This window comes from Lygodium microphyllum, chromosome 8 (genome assembly GCF_053477565.2).
Source record: "Lygodium microphyllum isolate KBCC chromosome 8, Lygodium_microphyllum_v1.1.10, whole genome shotgun sequence".
Lineage (NCBI taxonomy): Eukaryota > Viridiplantae > Streptophyta > Polypodiopsida > Schizaeales > Lygodiaceae > Lygodium > Lygodium microphyllum.
Genome location: NC_141142.1, coordinates 52,472,305 through 52,494,064, shown reverse-complemented (window position 1 = coordinate 52,494,064; position 21,760 = coordinate 52,472,305).

Below are 21,760 nucleotides of genomic sequence, written 5' to 3'. Positions count from 1 at the left end.
GTGTACTACAGTCCACCAAAGTGATGCTCTGTCTACCAAATGATTAGTAACACACTTGATTTTATCTTTTTCTGGATAGGTTTCCTCATGGAAATAGTCATCAAACTAGCTAATGAATGATAAAACAGTCTTTCCTTCTTGTATGCCATTGAAAGTGTGGAATTTGAAACTTCGTTTACTTATCTTTGATTCCTTGCGAATGGTTTGAGCTTCAAGAGTGGCGTCGATGGTACGTCGAATCAAATCTTCAGCTTGAGGTTCTTCTTTGTCGGTAGATGCTCTTTGTAATTTTGTCAATTGCGCTTGCAATGCTTGCCTAGCCCTTCGTTCTTCTTCCAATTGCATCATGATTAGATCCAGCTTTTGTTCCATGGTAGGCTCAGGTAAGTCGTCTTTAGCCATAGGATCATCCATATGTGGTTCCGTCATCCTGTAAAACTCAAAAGACATTTCTCACTCAAAATCGGGTTAGCGGGATGAGCGTAGCTCAAATTCGGGGTTACAAGGCTATGTGTTTTTGGGTATTTCTTTCTCAATTTTCAGAAAATCTGCGATATTTCCTTCTTCGTTTGCTGAAAATACTTCAGCGGACCTGCGTATGGATAGAATACTTTGCCACGAACAACTTTGCAGTTCGGAGTTTCTGCGCAGGAACAACCCTTCTAGGAGTTTTGAGCACTAGTCAGTTCTGACTCTAGTTGACTAGTCTGACTTGCAGAGTTGCAGACTTAGTCGACTTGCAGAGTTGCAGACTTAGCCGACTTAGTGAACTTGCAGGACTTGATCACAGTTGATTTGCAAGACTTGATTTCTAGAGTGCAGGACCTGGAGTTGCTGACTTGCAGAGTGTATATTTGTCTTGTCTAACTTAAGTAATGTAACTTAGCTTTAATGGATTAAGCTATAAGCTTAATCGTTGAATTTTCCTAGGGGGGGGCCGTTTTTTTTCAGGCGGTGAAAAACGCGGCCAGATCTTGAGATACCACGATGACGATTTGGTTGGGAGAAGCCTTCTTAAGCTTCTAAACAAGTTGGTTAAGTTTTAACTTGAAGCTTTGAAGCTTAATGAAGGAAAAAGTTACTCTTTTTGTCTGTTATCCACGATTTTGGTGAAGGAGATGAATGCATGGTCCTCCGCCTATACAGCCTGGTCCTTCGCGATCTGACAGTAGAAACAGGGGTTCTTGATTGCCAGAAGTCTGCCTGTATCGACGGTTCGCGACGAGATTGACCGTAGAGCCCGATCGTTCCAGGAGCTCCGCCTTCGCACGAGATGGGTAGCGATTGGAAGCTCTTGATCTCAGCTCCGCTCTGATACCACTGGTGCGCAGATCGGTCGCTGTATGCTCATGTAGTGAATCCCGGAAGGTCCCCAAGAACAATGAACTCTACCTTTTTGCACAAAAAACAATATAAAAAGCATGAACGACAAGAGCAAGAGACCAATTGGGTTCAATCTCCCCCCATGCCTTGTGTGAACGCTTCACAAAGCATGTATTTTATGTATATTTCCATCTTCATACTCAATCATAGCCCAATTTACAAAAATATGACAAGCTTTTAGCTTTTGAGTTTGCCTTTTACAAAAATAGAAAATAAAGCTAATGAACGGTGCCCATAGAGTCTGGCACGCCCAACACAATGTCCAAATAGAAATAATATATCCGTGCGCATAGGCGCATACAAAATAATAATAAATACTCGATGTCTCAATAGACATAACAAAATATAGGCGTGGCGCCTATCAAAATATAATCCATAGGTCGAATACTCACTAGACTCCAATGCTTTCCTCTGCCACTACTGCTATCTCTACACATCAACTGAAGCATTCACAATCGTTAGTAAAATAATACAATTAAACCGACAAAAGTGAATACCTAGCAGTCTTCAGCTACATAAATAAATCAACTGGTTAGAAATAAATCCTAACCTTAATTTATTACGAGTGCGCACTCAAAACTCATAAACGTTTATTAATTTAATATGCATTTTGCGGAATCACCCGCTATGGAATCACCCATGTACACACTAAATTAATAAAACGCCGAAAAGGATAGGCGTCCCCATCAACTTCTCGCACAAAGAATCCACTTTGTGTATAAGCCCCGGTCATTTAAGTTTACGGAATCCACTGTAAATCCTCACGGAATCCATCGTGGCACGGAATCCACCGTGGAATATGCCTCCTGGCATTAGCTTCACAGACTTTGTGCATCCCATCAACTCTAAACTTAGGCAAGCCAGCCATATTCTAATTTGACTGTATGTCTTTGAGCCGCTATACATTCACATGACCAATTGTCTTGTGGCAAATTTCAATATCAGCCACAACACTTGAATCTTGTGCAAACATGGTAACATCCATTTTTGATAGACGTATATCAAGAGTAAACAATCTGCCAGCATGTTTTTCTTTGGCAGTCAACTTACAATTATTTTTAGATATTTTACATAGCAATCATTAGATATAAACTGAACCTACAATCCCTATTCTACCATTTAATCAATAGAAACTAAGTTTTTTGTAATATTTGATACATGCAACACATTAGCCATAGACTTATTTTTGCCATCCTGCATACTCAAAGGAACATTTCCAACGTGAGTAATGGGATGAGCTGTATCATCCATTGTCTTTACATAGCTTGGAGACTCTAGAATGCATACCTCTCTAAACCGCTCTTCATGAGAAGTCGTGTGGTTAGAAGCACCTAAATCTACATTTCATACATCATTCTTTGATGAACCATTAGTAGTCATAGTATTTATAAAGTCCTACATAACAAATAACTATTCAGTTTTGTTATCATTGTTTCTACTACTAAATGCATTGTTACCTTGTTACTTTATTTCATTTCTAATTCCAACATTCTTTTTGAAGAAAATTTTAGGAATGTGGCATTTTTGATCACAATGCTAGTATTCTTTGTTATCACCAAAATTTGGTTGCCTATTAGAATTTGTAACTTGTTCCCTTAGGTTCACCCTTTCTCAGGACTGTCCTTCTCTATTTTGCTGTGCATCATAACCTTGACCATGACCGCCACTTTAGCCTCTGCTACGACCTCTACCTCAGGCTAGGAGAGTAAAACACTTGTTCAAACTTGTTCTTGCTTGGAGAAGAAAAAGAATCCAAGCCAAGGTTTTTCTCTTCAAGTATCAACATAGAAATCAAGTTTACAAAATCAGAGATATTATTCCTCATATTCATAGATGACTTGAAGGTCTTGTATTTATCTCCAAGTCCATCTAAGCATGCATACACAACATTATCATAATAAATTACCATATTGATAGATCCAAGAGCTTTCACAATACTCTTGGTTTTCAAGGCATAATCATTAATGGACACGTCTCCTCTTTTCATTTGATTCACCTCTGACTTAACCTGTAGCTTTTTGGCCTTTGTATTTGCTTCGAATAACCTTGCTAAACTTTTCCATGTAATAGTGGGGATTCCAGATTCTTGCAAATAGCCCATCATGTTATTTGTAACATTGACATACTACCAATACATGACTTTAATTTGTGTTTGGTCCCAATCTTTCTTGGCCTTTAACTGTTCTACAATAGCATTTCAGGTGCTATTGCCATGTCTCCTTCAATGTTATTCCAAACATCTTTTCTGTTCAAAAAAATTGTCATTTTGGACTTTCATGCAGGATCATTATTCTTATTAAGCTTCTTGTTGATAATCTAGTTGAACTTAAACATTTTGACAAAACTAAAAACCTTACAAACTTGCAATTTGCAAGTAAGATGACATTAGGTGCACCACAACTAAATACGTAACGTTTTTCATTGATTGCACAACGATAACTGCAATCTGCAATTTGTATGCAAATGCCTTTTATGTCTACAACCCAACAAACATGTGAAACCTTATAGATTCAAAATCTATAATATATGTACCTTGTAAATGGCAGACACAGCCTGAATTGTAGTATACCCAAAAACTGTTCTCAAGTCTACTTATAAGTCCAGAACAGAGGCTAAAACGACTTTAGATGCCAAAAATCACAGTGAAAAAGCCATAAAGGCCTTATCTGCAGTATATATACCATTCTTCATGTTCACCAAGTTTCACTGCAATCGGAGATTGCAACCTTGCCAGCCCCTGTAGGAGCCTCCTACAGCTATAACCGATGACAAATTGAGCAAGGTGGAAGAGCTTCTTACTCGTTTCTTGCTTCGATACTTCAATGCCTTTACCTCAGCCTTCAATCAAGCTCTGCATAGCCATGGGATGACTGTGATGCAATGAAAATAGACAAGAGAGGAGAGAGGTGAAGCATCCAAGAGCACACACATACAAAAGTAATGGAGGCTAGAGAACACATAGAGACAGGGCTACAATATTTTTCTTCTTCTTCATATAGAAAAAATAACTCTAACATGATAAAAGACTAATATGAAAGTACCACAACATATGTACAAGTGGTTATTAAGTGCGAACATGCTAAGAAAGAAGAGGTGGCACAATAAATGTGCCATGACTAAGGATAGACTCATGGGTGTAGTCTAGTTGTAGAATCAGTGGTGTATCCTCATGTTGGTCACCTAACATGCTAGTGAATAATATCATGCAAGATCACCAAGACGCAGTGGATCCCACCTCATGTAGAGCTTGATATCTCAATACCTTGCTTATTGCAAGTTTACCTTGAGGTTTTTCAATTAGAGTTGACATTGGATCGAGCTTAGTCAAGTTCAATAGAGTAGGGTTCCAGAGCATTGCTTGTTGCTCAAGGGGGATGTAATAATTCTACTCTTCCACTGATGGACAACTTTCATGTATAGCGGATCTCGAGTGTATTCACTGTGCATTTAGGATACTGTGCTGACAATATCTTTGCCATGAGGTCAATATTCATTGTACTAGTCACTAGAATTGGTATGCAGATGGATATGGTTTTCATAGCACCTCTGAAGCTATACATTTATATTAGTATGCATAAGTTTGCATCAATGCATGATCATTAGAGAATGATCAACAGTTTATGATAATTAGAGATTGATTATCGATAGTTGGTTTTTAGTGACTAATTATAAGTTTTCAATTGTATACAACTAGTTTTGTGGACATTTGCATGTTTTATAAATGCCATTGACAGTTTATGCTTTGCTATGGTAATTTAGCTAAAACAATTGAGACACGGTAATTGAAAAAATGCATTATGTGGGTTTCTGATAGTAGTATTGGTTTTTTAATGCGTTTTATATTTTATGTATATTGGTTGGAATTTTTTAGGAAGTATTTAATATCAGCATGGTTTAATACCAATGGTCAATGTTGTTTTTACAATGATGCCTTTTCAAAAATTCCAGTGCAATATGGTTTACTTAGGTACATTGTAGTATAACTGAGGACAATTGCAAGGATTTCAAGGGTGTGGCCTATCATGAGGATGTGAAATTTAAAATTGGCATGGTTGGTGAAATTAATTTTTTGAGCAGTACAATAAAATTTTAAAAATTAATTTAATAAGCTAGATAGATTTGAAAAATGGAATTAGAAGGCGGCACACTTAGGAAAACTTACATATGCAAGTGAAAAAAAACATTTTTGGGAGCTAGTGGAAATCTACTTTAGCCACTGTGATAGAGGATGAGGTTGTTGAGAGGGAGGAGATGATGTTGAATTGTTCTATAGCATTGAAGACGTGCGTAGACGTTGGAAACAGTAGTTTGAAAGCCTATACGAGCATATGATAGTCCTACAAGTGCCAAAATAGGCATGTGATGGCAGTTGGAGTTTTGTGATAGTCATTTTCGACTCATAGATTGAAGATAATTGCACATTGGGCTCTCTTGAATAGGGTAGTAGTAAATTGGAGGCGGTTTAGAAATTTCTCTCTCTACAACATTCTCTCTTGTTTTCTAACCATTTCTCAATTTTCCTTAGTATTTTCTAGCAGTTTAAGTCATCGGAGGAAGATATTTAAATTAATCTCAATTGCAAACCTTAATTTATAGTAGAAATTAGGGCTTTGATAGCTACCTCGGGATGGTGCTAAGAATTGAATGCCTAAGACTTGAATTCCAACAACTGAAATTGAAGAATTTTAGGGAGATCCAAGAGGCCAACTAGTAATTTCAATTTGGGGCTAAATTTGTCTTGTTAGGAGTAGGGTAAAGGCCGATTCCCCAAGCAAACCAAGGGGCAAATTGGTTAAAGGTTTGCTGGTCATAATGACCACAAGTAGCACTTGGATTAGTGGAGGAGATAGGTAAATCTAAGTTGTACTCCATCCATTTATAATAAAAGATAAAGAAATATCGACAGGGGCACTAGTGTTTTGGCCAACAAGGCTGAACCTTCCCCATGACAAACACCATGGTTTGCCATCCTCCATTATGGAATATTGATTTACTTAGCTACTTATATCCATATCATATATCTTATTGCAAAGAAAATACAAACATAAATTGAAATACAAAGTTTTGTGTCAAGAGGTTTCTTGTAGCCTATTGTAGTTACTAGAAAGAATATTGTGCGCCAAATCATGACATTTTGACATCATTATCATGTCCGAGAAATACCAAAATCCCCCAAAATTACTTTGAAACCTTTGAATTTTCACTTTGGATGAGGGAGAAACAATGAAACAAAGTTTTAACCTTGTTTTCCTATTTTTGACATGATCATGTTGCTTTTTATAAAGAAAGTTAGAAAAATTTTCTAAAATTGTACCACGTAAAGAAATAGCAAAGCATTGCATAAATAAATCTTTTTTGATAAAAGTATATCTTAAATATAATATTTTAATATTATTTATATTTAAAAAATAAAATAAAATAAAGTAATAATAATACAAATCAATAATTTAGTTAAAATCACCACTAAATTCAAAGATAAAGCAATAAACTTAACAATACAAAACATAATGTATATATGTTACAATATCATGTAAATATATATCATCATATATTTACATTATTATATATATTTATCTAAATATTTTTATTTTTTAAAAATATTAAATTTCTTAATTCCATCTAATAATCTACTCAACATAATGCTAAACATATTAGTTTCATTCTATTTGTCTACTAAGCATAGTCGATTAGTGTCACACATAGCAATTATGTGTAACAAGTCACAATTGTGTGGCACATAGATAATGAAAATTCACAAACAAGTAAATATGAAATCAACTTATTTTCTTAGTAATTTTCATAACATCTATTTCACAATTTAATTGTGTAAATTGATTCCTGTCACATTCTTAGCCTTAACAAAATAAATAAAAAACCCACAAAATGACAAGTAAAATCTATTTTCCATGACAACAAATCCTCACTAGTTGATCTAGATGCTATATTAGCTATATTGAAGGGAGAATCTAAAAGCACACCAAATTATGACCCACTCATAAAACATATGAGAGAGAGAGAGAGGCCTAAGGATACAATGCGATATATTTCATCCTAGGAAAGGTCTAGCCTCAATCTTATCCCATGTGGAGAAGAATATGGGAGCTTAGGCTCTAACTTGGGCAATAAATCTCTTGTATAATCTTATGGATGTGTCATTAGTGCATTGATTGGGTTTTGGGATGTTTAGATTGCTTGATCAAGCAATAGCCCTTATTTAGATGTAGTTGAGGGTTGTGTTGGGACCTCCTTAGTACTTCAAAATGTAGATTAAGGTTGCTTTGAGATTGCATGGATATTCATGAATAAAATTAAGTTGCATTTGGATAGGCCCTTAGTACATTGATGTTTATCTCCTTAGGGGTCTCTAAGTATCTTTAAAGAGACAATGAAGGGCCCTTGAATCTCACTGTGGGTTGGACATTGGCAAATGTAATGTTGAGTGTTGAAATGACTTGTTTTTTGGCTGATTTTTGTTGTTTTTGAGAGCTGAATGGTTGATTTTATGAGATGATTAATTGATTTGGAAGTGGTTTGAGAGTGTTTTGGATGATAATGATTGAGTTTTGGAAGATCATGATGTTTGTTGGTGGTTCTGTGATGTTTTGATAGGTTCTGAATGGTTCTGTATACCTTCTGTTTTGTTCTGTTTTGCTCTGTTTTGGTCTGTTTTGTTCTGATTGTCTTCTGTAAGGAGGGATGGAGTATTGATTGATGAAGATTGAGATATTGTGAAAGTTTATTGAATGGTTTGTGAGAGTTTGGAATGGTTTGAGAATGAGTTATGAGGTTTTGGTGACCTTCTGTAACCTTCTGTAGGTCTTCTGTAGAGCTTCTGTTCTGTACTGTAGCTGTTCTGGTTCTGTTCTGTATGCTTCTGTAAGTGTTCTGTGGAATGTATGTGTGACTTTGGGAAAGTTTTTTAGCCTTGGAAAGAGGTGAATACAAGTGCAAAAGAGCTGAAAGAAGTGGAAGAAGTAGCTGCTGAAGACTCAAGTGAAGACTAGAGTGAAGTGACAGTAGAGAGCTATGAAAGGACACTGTAGTGGCTCTGGTGACTCTTCATATCAGACATACCTCTTGGGAGGGGTATCCACGGCCTAAGAGTGATTATTGAGAGTGATTTTTGAGAGATTGTAGTGAGGATATGATGTATTATTGATGGAGAGAGAGAGAGAGTCAGAGATAGCCAATTCTACTCAAACAGAGTGATTGTATATGAGAGATTGAGAGAGAAGACTATGAAGATATTGAAGATGAATACTATGTGATGTATTTCCATTCAAAGATGGTGTATTTCTTTGTTTTCTTTGTTCTATTGATGGATTTTGTGAAGATATTGAAGAATATGGTTGATTCTATCAAAACCGTGGGAGGTCTACATGATGCTGCATGAAGATTTGTTGTGCCTGGTGTTCTTTTCTTCATTGTGATAATATGAAATATGATAAACAAGCTTGTTGATGCTACAAGATAGATTTTCTTGCAAGAGAATTCCCTTTTCCTTGGTGTTCCTCTCGGGGCTCCATGTTTTTGGTGCGCAGCCGGGGAATCTTGCCATCAACAAGCACCAAAAGAGGCTGAAAATGAAGGAAATGGCATTGCCAAGAAGAGAAGAATTCAATGGATGTTTGTAAAGTTCCTTCTTCCACTGAAGAGTTGGAATTTCTCATAATCAAAGCCACTTTCCACAAAAAGTTCATCCCACAATGGAGAAAACACATCACCATCATGATGCATGCTCTATGTGGTGGACAGTTTCCTCTCCCTGTTGAAGCAGCAGAAACTTGCATCTTAGTAGCAAACTGTTTGGGAATAAACTGAAGAGCAGAAACAGAGAGAATGACCATCCATGGAAGATTTGGCATTCATTGAAAAGTTTCCAGACAACATCAAGTGGGAGATTGTGAAGAAGCTTCAGGAGTCTTGGTCTGTAGAGGTTCACAAAGACAAGAAGGAAAAAAGTTGGAATTTGTTCGTGGACGCTCAACAGCAAGATACATGGGATGCTTGGTGTACTGATAATCTTCTGTTTGTTCAATTAGCAACCCACTGGAAGTTGGTAGACAGAGTGTTTTTCACAACATACACTGTTGAAACCATCAGAAGCTGGCATTACTATGATGATGGCACCACCACAATGCTCAGACGTATGCATTTTGACACCTTCAGAACCGAATACCTTCCTCTGTGCAGTGGCATGAAAGCAAAATTCAGGGACGTTGAAAAGAAAGAAGTAGAAGAAATGTTGGCAAGAGAGTCCTCCAGCGACTGAAGCCTTCTGTTAACCCTCTGTGGAGCACTAACAATATAGTGGAGCCACACCCCTGATGAATGACGCAATAAAGAGGCAAGCATTAGAACGAGTCCAGAGGTACGTGAGAAGAGAGAAAGCAAGAATCAGAGCCAAGAGCAAGCTCGCAGCAGAAGCCGCCTTTAACGCCCTTGCGGAACTCTTTACAGAAGTCCCAATGGCACATCAAGCCCTTCCTCCTCCTGCTGGAGGTCCACTTCCAAGCCAGATCCGTCCTGGAAATATTGATGACAGGCCAGCGAATGTAGTTCCATTGCCAGTTTTTAAGGGAGAGTACAATGAAGACCCCGATCTTCATGTAGCAGAGTTTATGGTAGCATGTGTGGCTAACAATGCTAGAACCCCTGAGCATTGGTTAGCAATATTCCCCGCCACTTTCAAGGGCGCGGCGTTTCAGTGGTATGAGAGACAAGCAGCAGGAACTTTTGGCACATGGGACGACCTGAAGTTGGCCTTCCTCACTAAATTCAGGCGTGAAGGTTTTGAAGAGCGGATGAGAGAGGAATTTATGAACCTAAGTCAGTCTTCTGGAGAAAGAGTGGAAGCTTATGTCTCACGAATGGAATCCATCCTCAAGAGATGGACTAACCATAATCTAGATGATGGCATTCAGAAGGGAGTGTTTCTCAGAGGATTACAACCAGAAGTCCGTAAGTTTGTGGAGCTGCAAAGACCAGCCACACTGCAAGCTGCAACAGAAGGAGCAAGACTGTATGATGAAGTGGAAGCTAGATTGGCAATGAATACAGGAAGAGGAGTTCTACCTCCTCTGATGCCAGGAATGATGTATCCACCAAATGTAGTTCCAGGGACTGTCCCCTACCCTTACCAACAGATGCCCCCGGTATCACAATACAGTGCACCAAATCCACAGTGGCCACAATCCATGCCTCAAATGGTGGTTCAACCACAACAACAATGGTCCCAACCAATTTCCTCAATGCCAAATCAGCAGCAACAGTGGAATCCTACCAACTGGAGCCAATAGCCAACAGTTCAAACAGGAGCTCTGAATCAGAACCAGAATAGAGACCCCTCTGTACCAGCCCAACCCGTTTATGCAGTGATTACAGAGACTCCTCAAAACCCTCCTGCCAGTACGTCCGGAGGAGAAAGCTTGAAGGATTATTTATCCAACTCAGTTGCAAACATAAAAAAGGAGTTGATGGATGTGATTACAGAACAACTACAGACGTTGAAAGTGAATACCGCTAGCATATCCAATGTTGCAGGAGCAGGCAGAGATGTGATGCGGTCAAATACTTGGTGTGGTAAGTGTCATCAAGCAGGCCATTTAGCCACTGAATGTACACGAAAACCAACCATCCCTAGAGCCTTCTGTTCCTACTGTTTGCGGAAGAACCATACAGAGGACATTTGCTCTTTGAAGGAGATGCATGATAGGAGAAGGAAGGAAGAAGACGTAAGATTTAACTTGCTGGAATCCAAAATGACAACACAAGATATTGGACCCAAGCCTAGAGAGTTTGGTCCTAATTTCGGACCCAGAAGATTTCCCTCCCAAAGTTACAAAGGAAGACAGTCTGGTGGTGGTCAGAGATCAGAAGTGGAGTGTTACAGATGCGAAGAAAAGGGACACATTTCACCAAATTGTCCAAATCCTCAAAGGTCAGTGGATTACAAGCCCTTATGCAATAGATGCAAAGGAGAAGGCCACACTGCAAAAGACTGTCTAAGCCCAGCCCCAATGAAAAACAGTGCTACTAATAGTCCGGCCAAGGCTCAAGAGCCTACCTCCAATTTAGTGGAATTGGAAGTTGCTGCCATCACTCGTGCAAAGCAGAAGGAACCACCTGTCCAGAAAGAAAATAACCCTCCTGCCAGAACAGTGAAGTTTAATCTTCCACCAGAAGAACAGAACAGAACAGAGCCTAACAGTGCCGTACAGAGCACTACAGTGCCACAGAGAGTTACAGAGACAGGACCAGAGGTCCAGGATACAGAAGAGGAGGAAGCGCCGCAAGTAGCAGAAGAAGTTCCCATGATTCCTCTGTTGGAAGAAAGAGGGCAAATGAAAATGGGTGTTGCCCCATTCCCTAACCGGTTAGAGAAGCCAATGGATCCTATTAAGGAATACGATCTGGTCAGAGATCTAGATACCTTTAAACCAAACCTCACATTCCGACAATTATTGATGTTGTCTCCCAGTTGCCGGAAAAGGTTCAAAAGTATACTGACAAGACGACGTGGTTTAAGGATTGCTCCCTCAATAGCAACAAAGTCCAACAAGGCTCCAGAGCCTGTAAAAGAAGTGGATGTGGCTAATGCTTTCCTAGATCCGGGTACTCCAGAGACTGGCGCGTGGATAGAAGGCTGCTTCATTGCAAATGCACTGATTGATGGTGGTTCATCAATGAACATTATGACGGATGTTACAATGAAGGATCTAGGCTTACAAGGTGTGCAACCCACTCAATGGCTCATCAGACTGGCGAATCAGAGTAGAATCAAGCCTTTGGGCATTCTCCCATATGTGAAGACTACAGTGGCTGGAAAAGATTATTGGCTGACCTATCCGGTGGTGAAGCCAAACTCTTATGGCACATCCTATCCTCTGTTACTGGGCAGACCATGGCTTTTTGAAGCCCGAGCAAGGATGGATTGGTTCAAAGGAACTTTGACCTTCGGTAGAGGACCCAACAAAGTGGTGCTGAAACTGTATGGTTCTCAAAAAGGACATGGATCCACCTCCTTGGAATTATCTTCTAACTCCCCTAATGAGGCTACAGATGGAGCATCAGCAGACGAAGATGCTGTCAAACAGATCCTTCCCAAGAAAACAGTGGCACATTCCTTAACAGTGGATACTGTAAGCCAACTTCCAAAAGATGCAAAGCCGTTATCAATGGGTGAATACTACCTGCCTGAACCGGGCATGACTTTTGAAATCACTTCTGACAGTGAGATAGAAGCATGGATGTACTGCTCTCCCTGTTACATGACCACAGCAGAAGCAGAAGCAGAAGCAGAGACAGAGGCAGAAGAGGAAACAGAGAATCTATTCTTCTGTTATAGAGCTCCTACAGAGACAGAAGCAGAAGCAGAGACAGAGACAGAGACAGAGACAGAAGAGGATGGATATGACATGGACGAAGAAGGTGATGAAAGTGAGCTAGAAGAGTCTATCCCACCTGAAGAGGATACATTTGAGGGAGAAGTTCCAGAAGCATCAGAAGCCGATGAGCTCATGCTATGGGACAGAATGGTGATGGTACCATTTGGTCCGGTAAATGGATCTTCTTATATGCAAAACCTTTATAAGAAATGGATTAAGAAGAACAAGCCGTCTTTTAGCAATGGCTCATGCCGTCCTAACCCATCCTTGCCAAAGAAAGATGATGATGATGCACCGTGCCAACAAGCACCAGTCCCACAAACCCAACAGAAATCAGAGGGTCCCTGTTATGTGACGTTCCTGGATGTGTCATCTTCGGAAGAGGAGTCTTCAAGTCAAGAGGTAATTAATCTTGAAACCAAACCCGGAATAGCTCTAATCCCATTCCAACGTCTTAAGGAGCAACCTAAGTCTCCACCAAAAGAAGAAGTTAGTTCTAGTGGGACATCAGAAGAGGATACCACTCCCTTGAAGGAGTCGGATTTGTATCCAGAAGCAGTCTGTGGGACCTTCATCTGTGAAGTAGAAGGTGAAAGGCAGTTAACCTTTGTGGATGCAGAAGGCACTGAACGCCACTTGAAGGTGGGTAGAAGTCTTCCAGAAGAGGAGTTGTCAACCTTGTACAACTTGTTGAAAGAAAATTTGGACGTGTTTGCATGGTCCTACAAAGACCTAAAGGGGATTGATCCCACAATATGTCAACATCATATTGACTTCGAGCCTGATGCCAAGCCAGTACGGCAGCGACAGAGGCGAATGAACCCGAATTATTCCACATTGGTGAAAGCGGAGCTGTTGAAGCTCCTGGAAGCTGAGTTCATCTATCCAGTGGCAAATAGTGAATGGGTTTCACCCATCGTGGTTGTACCCAAGAAGAATAGCAAATTGCGAATATGTGTGGATTTCCGAAAGCTCAATTCTAAAACAAAGAAGGATCACTTTCCTATCCCTTTCACAGACCAACTGTTGGACACAGTGGCAGGACATGAGCTTTATTCTCTTCTGGATGGATTCAGCGGATACAACCAAGTCCAAATCGCAGAAGAAGACCAGTCCAAAACAACATTCACCACAGAATGGGGGACCTACGCTTACCGAGTGATGCCATTTGGGCTCTGCAATGCCCCTGCTACTTTCCAACGAGTCATGATGGTCGCATTTCAAAATCATTTGCATGACTTCATTGAGGTATATTTGGATGACTTCTGTGTCTACAGTTTGATCCGTGAACACTGGGAACACCTGGAACAATGCTTTGACCGATGCCGGGAGTATGGGATTTCCCTCAACCCTGACAAATGCATCTTTGGGGTTTCTTCTGGAGTCCTGTTGGGCCACATTGTCTCTGCATAAGGGATATCAACAGACCCTACAAAGATCGAAAAGATTGCAGCTCTGACAGCACCCACCAACCTCAAACAGTTGAGGGGATTCCTAGGCCATGTGGGTTACTACAGAAGGTTTATAGCCCATTTTGCGACAAAGGCAACTTCCTTGCACAAGCTTTTGAGGAAAGATGCAGAGTTTACTTGGACGGAAGAATGTGACAAAGCCTTTCACACTCTGAAGCAGTGTCTGATTGAGGCACCCATTCTACAACCTCCTGATTGGACGAAAGAGTTCCATGTATACACTGATGCATCAATTGAAGGCTTAGGTGTTGTCCTCTGCCAAAAGGGTTCCTCGAAGTTGGATCAACTAATCTATTATGCAAGCCGAAAAGTCACTGATAGGGAACGGAACTATACAGTGACAGAGCTGGAGTGCTTGGCAATGGTGTTTGCCTTGGAAAAGTTTCGCCATTACCTCCTATCTACCCACTTTAAGTTTTATGTGGATCATGAGGCCCTGTCCTTCTTGATGAACAAAGCAGATGTGAAAGGACGAATGATGAGATGGCTCTTTTTATTCCAGGAGTTCGACTTTGAGGTGATTACTAAGCCTGGTCGTTCCCATGTTCTGGCTGATCATCTGTCGTGTATCCCACAAACTGCAGACGAGGAGCAGGATGATCCAGACCTCCCCGATGCTTCCCTATTCTTGGTAGAAACTGTAACTCCCTGGTATGCAGACATTGCCAATCTGTTGGCAACCCAACATTATCCTCCTGGTATTTCTAGTCGGGAAAGGAAGAAGCTTATGCTAGAATCAACCCCCTTCACCCTGCTAGGTGGTACACTGTACAAGAAAGGCAAAGATGAAGTGCTCAGAAGATGTGTTGCAGGAGATGAGATTGGGATTGTTCTGAAGGCTTGCCATGACGAGCCATGTGGAGGTCACTTTGCAGGAGAAGCTACAGCCAGGAAGGCTCTGCTAGCAGGATATTGGTGGCCTACCATTCACAAAGATTCCTATGATTACTGTAAAAGATGTGATGCTTGTCAAAGAATGGGGAAACCCACCAAGACAAGTGCCATGCCACTGCAACCTATCCTTCCTTTGAAGCCGTTTGAGAAGTGGGGCATCGACTTCGTCGGTCCAATTGACCCTCCCACCAGAAGGAAACAGAACCGATACATCCTTGTATGTACGGATTATGTCACAAAGTGGTGTGAAGCTAAAGCCCTAAAGCGGGACGATGGTAACAGCGTGGCCCTGTTCATGTACGAGAATATCATCACCCGTTTTGGCAGTCCCTTAGAGTTGGTAGGTGATAGAGGCACTCATTTTCTCAACAAAGTCATGGAAGAGTTGACAGAGTTGTATAAGATCCGCCATCGCAAGTCCACTCCTTATTACCCCAGAGCCAACGGCCAAGTCGAAGTTACCAATCGCATCCTCTACTCGATTCTGACAAGAACAATTGCCGCACATCGTCGTGATTGGGATGATCGACTTACAGAGGCCCTCTGGGCGTACAGAACCTCACACCCTTCCAGCTGGTGTATGGTATAGAAGCTGTTTTTCCTGTTGAATTGGAACTACCCTCTTTGAGAGTGGCTATCAAAGAGCGTTTGGGGGACGATGATTCACTGCAACGCCGTCTCCTGCACCTGGAATGTTTGGATGAAATTCGTAGGATGGCTCTACAGTGCATGGAAGCCACGCAAGCTCGACGTAAGGCTGACCATGATAGCTTCATCAAGCACAAGGAGTTCAAAGAAGGTGATTTGGTCCTAGCCTATGATTCACGCTTTGGCAAGTTTCCTGGCAAGCTCCAATAGCGGTGGATGGGCCCCCATAAGGTACTTGCAGTCAACCCTAATGGCTCTGTCCAAGTACAGACCGTTGATGCCTCAGATGATCCCTTTCTGATCAATGGATATCGCCTAAATAAGTACTTCTCTCCTTGGGGATCTTGACAATTACAGACACTTGATCCTTTCCCTCATTGGCACGGCACTGTACTTGTTATGATGCTACTTCTGATAGCCATTCTTCAGTCACTCCTGATGAAGTGGACGCAACCCTCTGTCCCCTCAAAACCCCCTTCCAGCCTTGATCTCTTATCCATTATTTTCCACCAGCGACAGTGGCGAGGTTGGTCTTGATACATGGTCTTTCTACCATTCCCTTGCTCAATTTGAAAAAAAAAAAAAACATATCGGTTATGGGAGAAAATGACTTAGGTCACTGTCATGCCGACCTATTCTTCGAGAAAAGGTGGAAACACCCTCGGGAATAGGGGAAAACAAGACAAAGAAAAAAAAAAAACTGTTATGAGAGAAAAGGAAGCAATTCCCTGTCATAGCAGGCCTCGTTCCAGGAAAAGGTGGTAAACACCCTTGGGCGGGAAGCTGGCTGTGGAAAAGGTGGCAACACCCAGCAGTCCAGAAAGTGGATTCATTAATTGATATTCCCAGGATCCAATTCCCCGAAGCTGCCTCCCTTGGTACGCTGTGTCCTGGGTCTCTCTGCAAAGTGACTACCTGTCCTCTAGGAGATGACATGTTCCTGTCCAACACAACGTTCAATTTGATGGCTACCTCCCTGGGTACGCCTCTTCAACAACTGATGACGTGATCTTCATCGACAAACAATCAAGTGACGTGAGCTTTCATCCTAACCGGATGGGGAAGTGAGTATGGTTGCCCTCTATAATTATCGATAGAGCGTGAGACAGAGGGTGGGTCGAGAGACCAGTCTTTTCCCTTCAAATCAAATGAGAGGTGAGAAGTGTGAATGCAGTGTTGCACGCACGGGATGGGCCTCTCAATGCACAAAGCACAATTTGTTTCTGTGCACTGCACCATAAGGCTCCCTGGCCTTCCTTCTCACACCGTATGCCGGCACAAGGCGGGATGCACTGTTGCACCATCAAATGCGCAAAAGGCATACAACCTTTGCACAAGTGGTTGTGAGGATTACATCAACGGGTTTCAGGAAAAGGCTGCCCTCTTGTATCTATCAACAGAGAGTGAGACAGAGGGTGGGCTAAGTGTGACTGGAGTTTCTTCAATCAATTACCGAGAGGTACGATTGAGGGACGTTACGACACTTGGAGTCAGGTATGTTCCCGTTTCCCTATGAACCCACGGGATGGGTCTTTCCCGTCATCACAAGTCATGCCACCCTGTTTTGTCCACCGCACTGTAAGGCTCCCTTGCCTTCCTCCTTGCACCTATGCCAGACGGGTTGGACGCACTAATGTACCATCAATTGTGCACCCTGGCATACTCTTTCTGCACCATTCCCCCTTGTTGATTCCTCAACTAGGTATGAGATATGGGTTTCAATCCTTTTTCCTCGAGTGATATTAGTCATGGGGCGAGTGACTGTTCTTTCATTCCAATTGAGTGATTGCGAGTTGAGTGTAGTATCCCTCATCATCGACGGATTTCCTGTGATTCCTTCGACCAGCTACCTCCCTGGGTATTGCTGCATGGTCCCTGCCATGAAGGATGTGCGCTGTAAAGATGCCTTGGTACCTCCTGCAGTCGACAACAACCCTGGACGTGCCATCGACACTCAACCTTGATTCTTGACGAAACGGGCCAAGTTTTTCTAACCCTACACCTTCTGTTTCTTCGTGACAATCATGTTTTAAGTGTGGGGAAGTTAGTGGATGGTCTGTGGCGTGGTCCTCGGTCCCTGTTGCTTGGTTAACCCTATCCGTTAAGGTCTTAAGTGTGGGGACGCGTCCCTATGCGTCTACATTGCATACCTTTCTGCATATGCCTTACCCTGTTCATGCATGTATGCCATGCCTTGCTTTTACCCTAATGGGGTCCCTTCCCACCCACCCGGTTATGTTCCACCCACCCTTGGGGCTGTTCCCTTACAGTTTTCCTTCATTCCTTGATTCTGAGGTCCTACTATTTGAATGCACCCTACGTTCATCGAAGTCCCAATCCCACCTAATGGCCCTGTTCCTCCCTTTGCGCTGACTATTTTTCCTTTTTACCTACCCCTGTAATTTTCGAAGCATTTTGTAGACTGTTTTGTATGCTTCTGTAAGTGTTCTGTGGAATGTATGTGTGACTTTGGGAAAGTTTTCTAGCCTTGGAAAGAGGTGAATACAAGTGCAAAAGAGCTGAAAGAAGTGGAAGAAGTAGCTGCTGAAGACTCAAGTGAAGACTAGAGTGAAGTGACAGTAGAGAGCTATGAAAGGACACTGTAGTGGCTCTGGTGACTCTTCATATCAGACATACCTCTTGGGAGGGGTATCCATGACCTAAGAGTGATTATTGAGAGTGATTTTTGAGAGATTGTAGTGAGGATATGATGTATTATTGATGGAGAGAGAGAGAGAGAGAGTCAGAGATAGCCAATTCTACTCAAACAGAGTGATTGTATATGAGAGATTGAGAGAGAAGAATATGAAGATATTGAAGATGAATACTATGTGATGTATTTCCATTCAAAGATGGTGTATTTCTTTGTTTTCTTTGTTCTATTGATGGATTTTGTGAAGATATTGAAGAATATGGTTGATTCTATCAAAACCGTGGGAGGTCTACATGATGCTGCATGAAGATTTGTTGTGCCTGGTGTTCTTTTCTTCATTGTGATAATATGAAATATGATAAACAAGCTTGTTGATGTTACAAGATAGATTTTCTTGCAAGAGAATTCCCTTTTCCTTGGTGTTCCTCTCGGGGCTCCATGTAATACGCCTTTGCTTCTATATCTAGTTTGGAAAATCTAGTACACAATCGTCGGTGTATAAATCTATAGTTTCGACGTCTCCATCTACAACAATAAGAATTAGCACGACCAAAAGAACACTTTGGATACATGGTTTTGTGTCCAAACTTGCTTAGAGCTTGGTTGGTTTGAGTCATTCATATGGGGTACACATTGAGTAAGTATTGCTTGGTTTGAGATTGGAGATATTGATTTGGTTCACTCATATGGTTGCACATCTTGATCATTGAACAACTACTATTGGGTTCAAAATCAAATGCATATTTTTGGTATCGACATCTTGAATTTGAAGTGTTGTGACTTGGATGTAGATTAAATGTTGTGGTTATTGATTGCTGCTTTCAAAATCCTTTTCAAGCACTTGTCACGCAGTTGAGGACATTGTGGGTGCTTTCTATAATAATGTTGAAATAATGAAATTTAATGTCACCTTCTTATTTCAAGGTTGAGAATGAGATACAATGAAAAATGTAATAGAGAAGTAAATTTCACCTTCTCCTACCCTTATTTGAGTTATCTTGACATGAACAAGTCTTTTACATACTATATTTTTTAATGCATGTTTGATATAAATGCTTTGCATGGTACGTTTGATAATATAAAATAAGGTATGGGAATGGGGCTCATGTGATAGACTAAAGTGAAAAAGTTTAAAGGGCTCACAAAGACTATTGATCAAAACTGATTGATTATTGCTCCATGTAGAGATTTTTACTGATTCTTGACGTAATGTGAATACTGATTATGGTAGCCATTTTTGGCATCCTTGGATAATCAGTTGATGCATAATGATTTAGAAGAATTGTGGTGGAGTTGGGAGGGTGTTATAAGTGTGTTTTGAGCTGGTAATCAACATGAGAAACACATGTAAGTAGGTTGTGGCAATCTAGGATTGATACACATAACAAGTTATGACTGAGATGAGTGCTCCAACAGTTATGAAGAGGCTATTGAGCTCTATATAAAAAAAGAAGAGAGAGAGGTTATAGTATTATGCCCCAACAAGCTATCATTTCCTTATCTCCTCATGATCTCTTGATGGGGGATGGGTCGTTGTTTTCTTCTTCCTCCCATGAATGCTTGGGAAGAGCAATATGACCAACTTCCTTCTTCCCCTTCTTTCCTTCAAAAACATGGATGTCTTTAAAATCATGTTTATGTGGAGTTCATAAGTGCTCTACCTTCTCAAACTCGAGGGGTGATGGCTTGATTTCCCCTTGGCGTCTTTCTATTTGTATCTTTATAGACTAATTTTCTATTGACTTTAAAGAGGTTTCATAAGCTTGAGATATGGCCTATGAACTGCCTTTCTATTTGCCAATCTTTATGGATAGTCGTGAAAATATTTTACTAACTCTTTTTGGAGTATGAAGAAGACAAGTACAAGACTAATCTTGCATTTGATTAGCTATCACTAAAAGAAGATGATTTGGGCTAAATTGTGTGTTGAATAAAGGCTATGCTACATCTAAAAGTAATCTCTTTTAGAATATTATCAATAGTTGGAGAGAAATTGTTATGTAAGCAACTATTTTGAAGAGCCATGATGTGGCTTGTTATATCAAAGGGTGTCATAAAACTCATATAAGCTGAGAATTTATTTATTAAGTTTGTGTTGTTGGAAGTTCAAGTGCTTCTAGCATTTGGCTTCATGGAAGAGGTGTTTAGGTTGGTGCTACTAGAGACTTGTGTGTGACCATACAAGGGTCACCTCTTTTTAGTATATTGGAAGCTAGGACTTTTGTGAAGTGCTTGTGGGCTATTGTCCTATAAGTAATTATATTCATGTGAGATGGTGCTTTGGGTGGGATTGTTGTAATGTATCCACCTTGGTATCTTAGATGTTATGTACTATTTAGTGTGGTAAACGTAATTGAGGATATTGTGTGTTTTGTTACACATTAGTAACCTCAAGTGTAATAATATTTGGGAGCATGAAGACATTTATTTTACTAACTCTTTTGAGATATTGGTAGGAATTCATGATGGGAGAATATAGAGATCAAATTTTGGAAAATTTAATTTTTCTTGAAAATGTAAAACAAAGTGATAATATTGTAGAGCTCATTGCTATGATCATAATAGTTCCAAATTGGTCCAAATTTCAACTTCTATATTAATAATTATGATTGTTTCAATTTTTATCAAGTGTATTAAAAAATTAGTGCATGAGGTGTGCATGAGTGCAAAGGGGCCATGTTTTTGCTTTCTTGGACTCTTAAGTTCTTTAAAACATAGGTGATAACTAATTTGAGCTAAACCATTCAAAATAACTTGCTTTAAGCTTAAGATAGCCCCCCCTCTTTGTCCATGTGTAGTCTCAAAGACACACAACTCTTTAGAGAAGACATCACTTTGCAAGTGCAATGAAGCTTGATGGAAGTTCCCTCTCTTAGCTTTCTTCATCTCTTCTACAATTACATAGAAGCTTTGCCAAAATTAACCAAGCTCCTCCCTCTCTTCTCCACGTGTGCATGGAGGCTTTGTGAAATCTATCGAGCTTCTCTCTTATTCTCCACACGTGTGAAAGATCTATTGAATTTCATTGAGATTTTCCTTTTTTCTCCTCCATCACACAGAAGCGTTGTCAAAATCCACCAAGCTTTTTCTCTCTTCTCTGGAACCACATGGAAACTTTGTTGAACTTTTCTTAGCTTTTTTCTCTCATTTTTCACAATTGTGTAGAAACTCTATTAAATTTACTCTAAATGATGGTCCCTATGAGACATCCTAAATGAAAGGAGGTTGCTCAAGAAGGCACTTCTCAAGAACTCGAGCAAGATGCTCTAGTGAATAACTTAGAGGATGTCATCAAGAATGTAGACACAATAATTGGGTTTGAG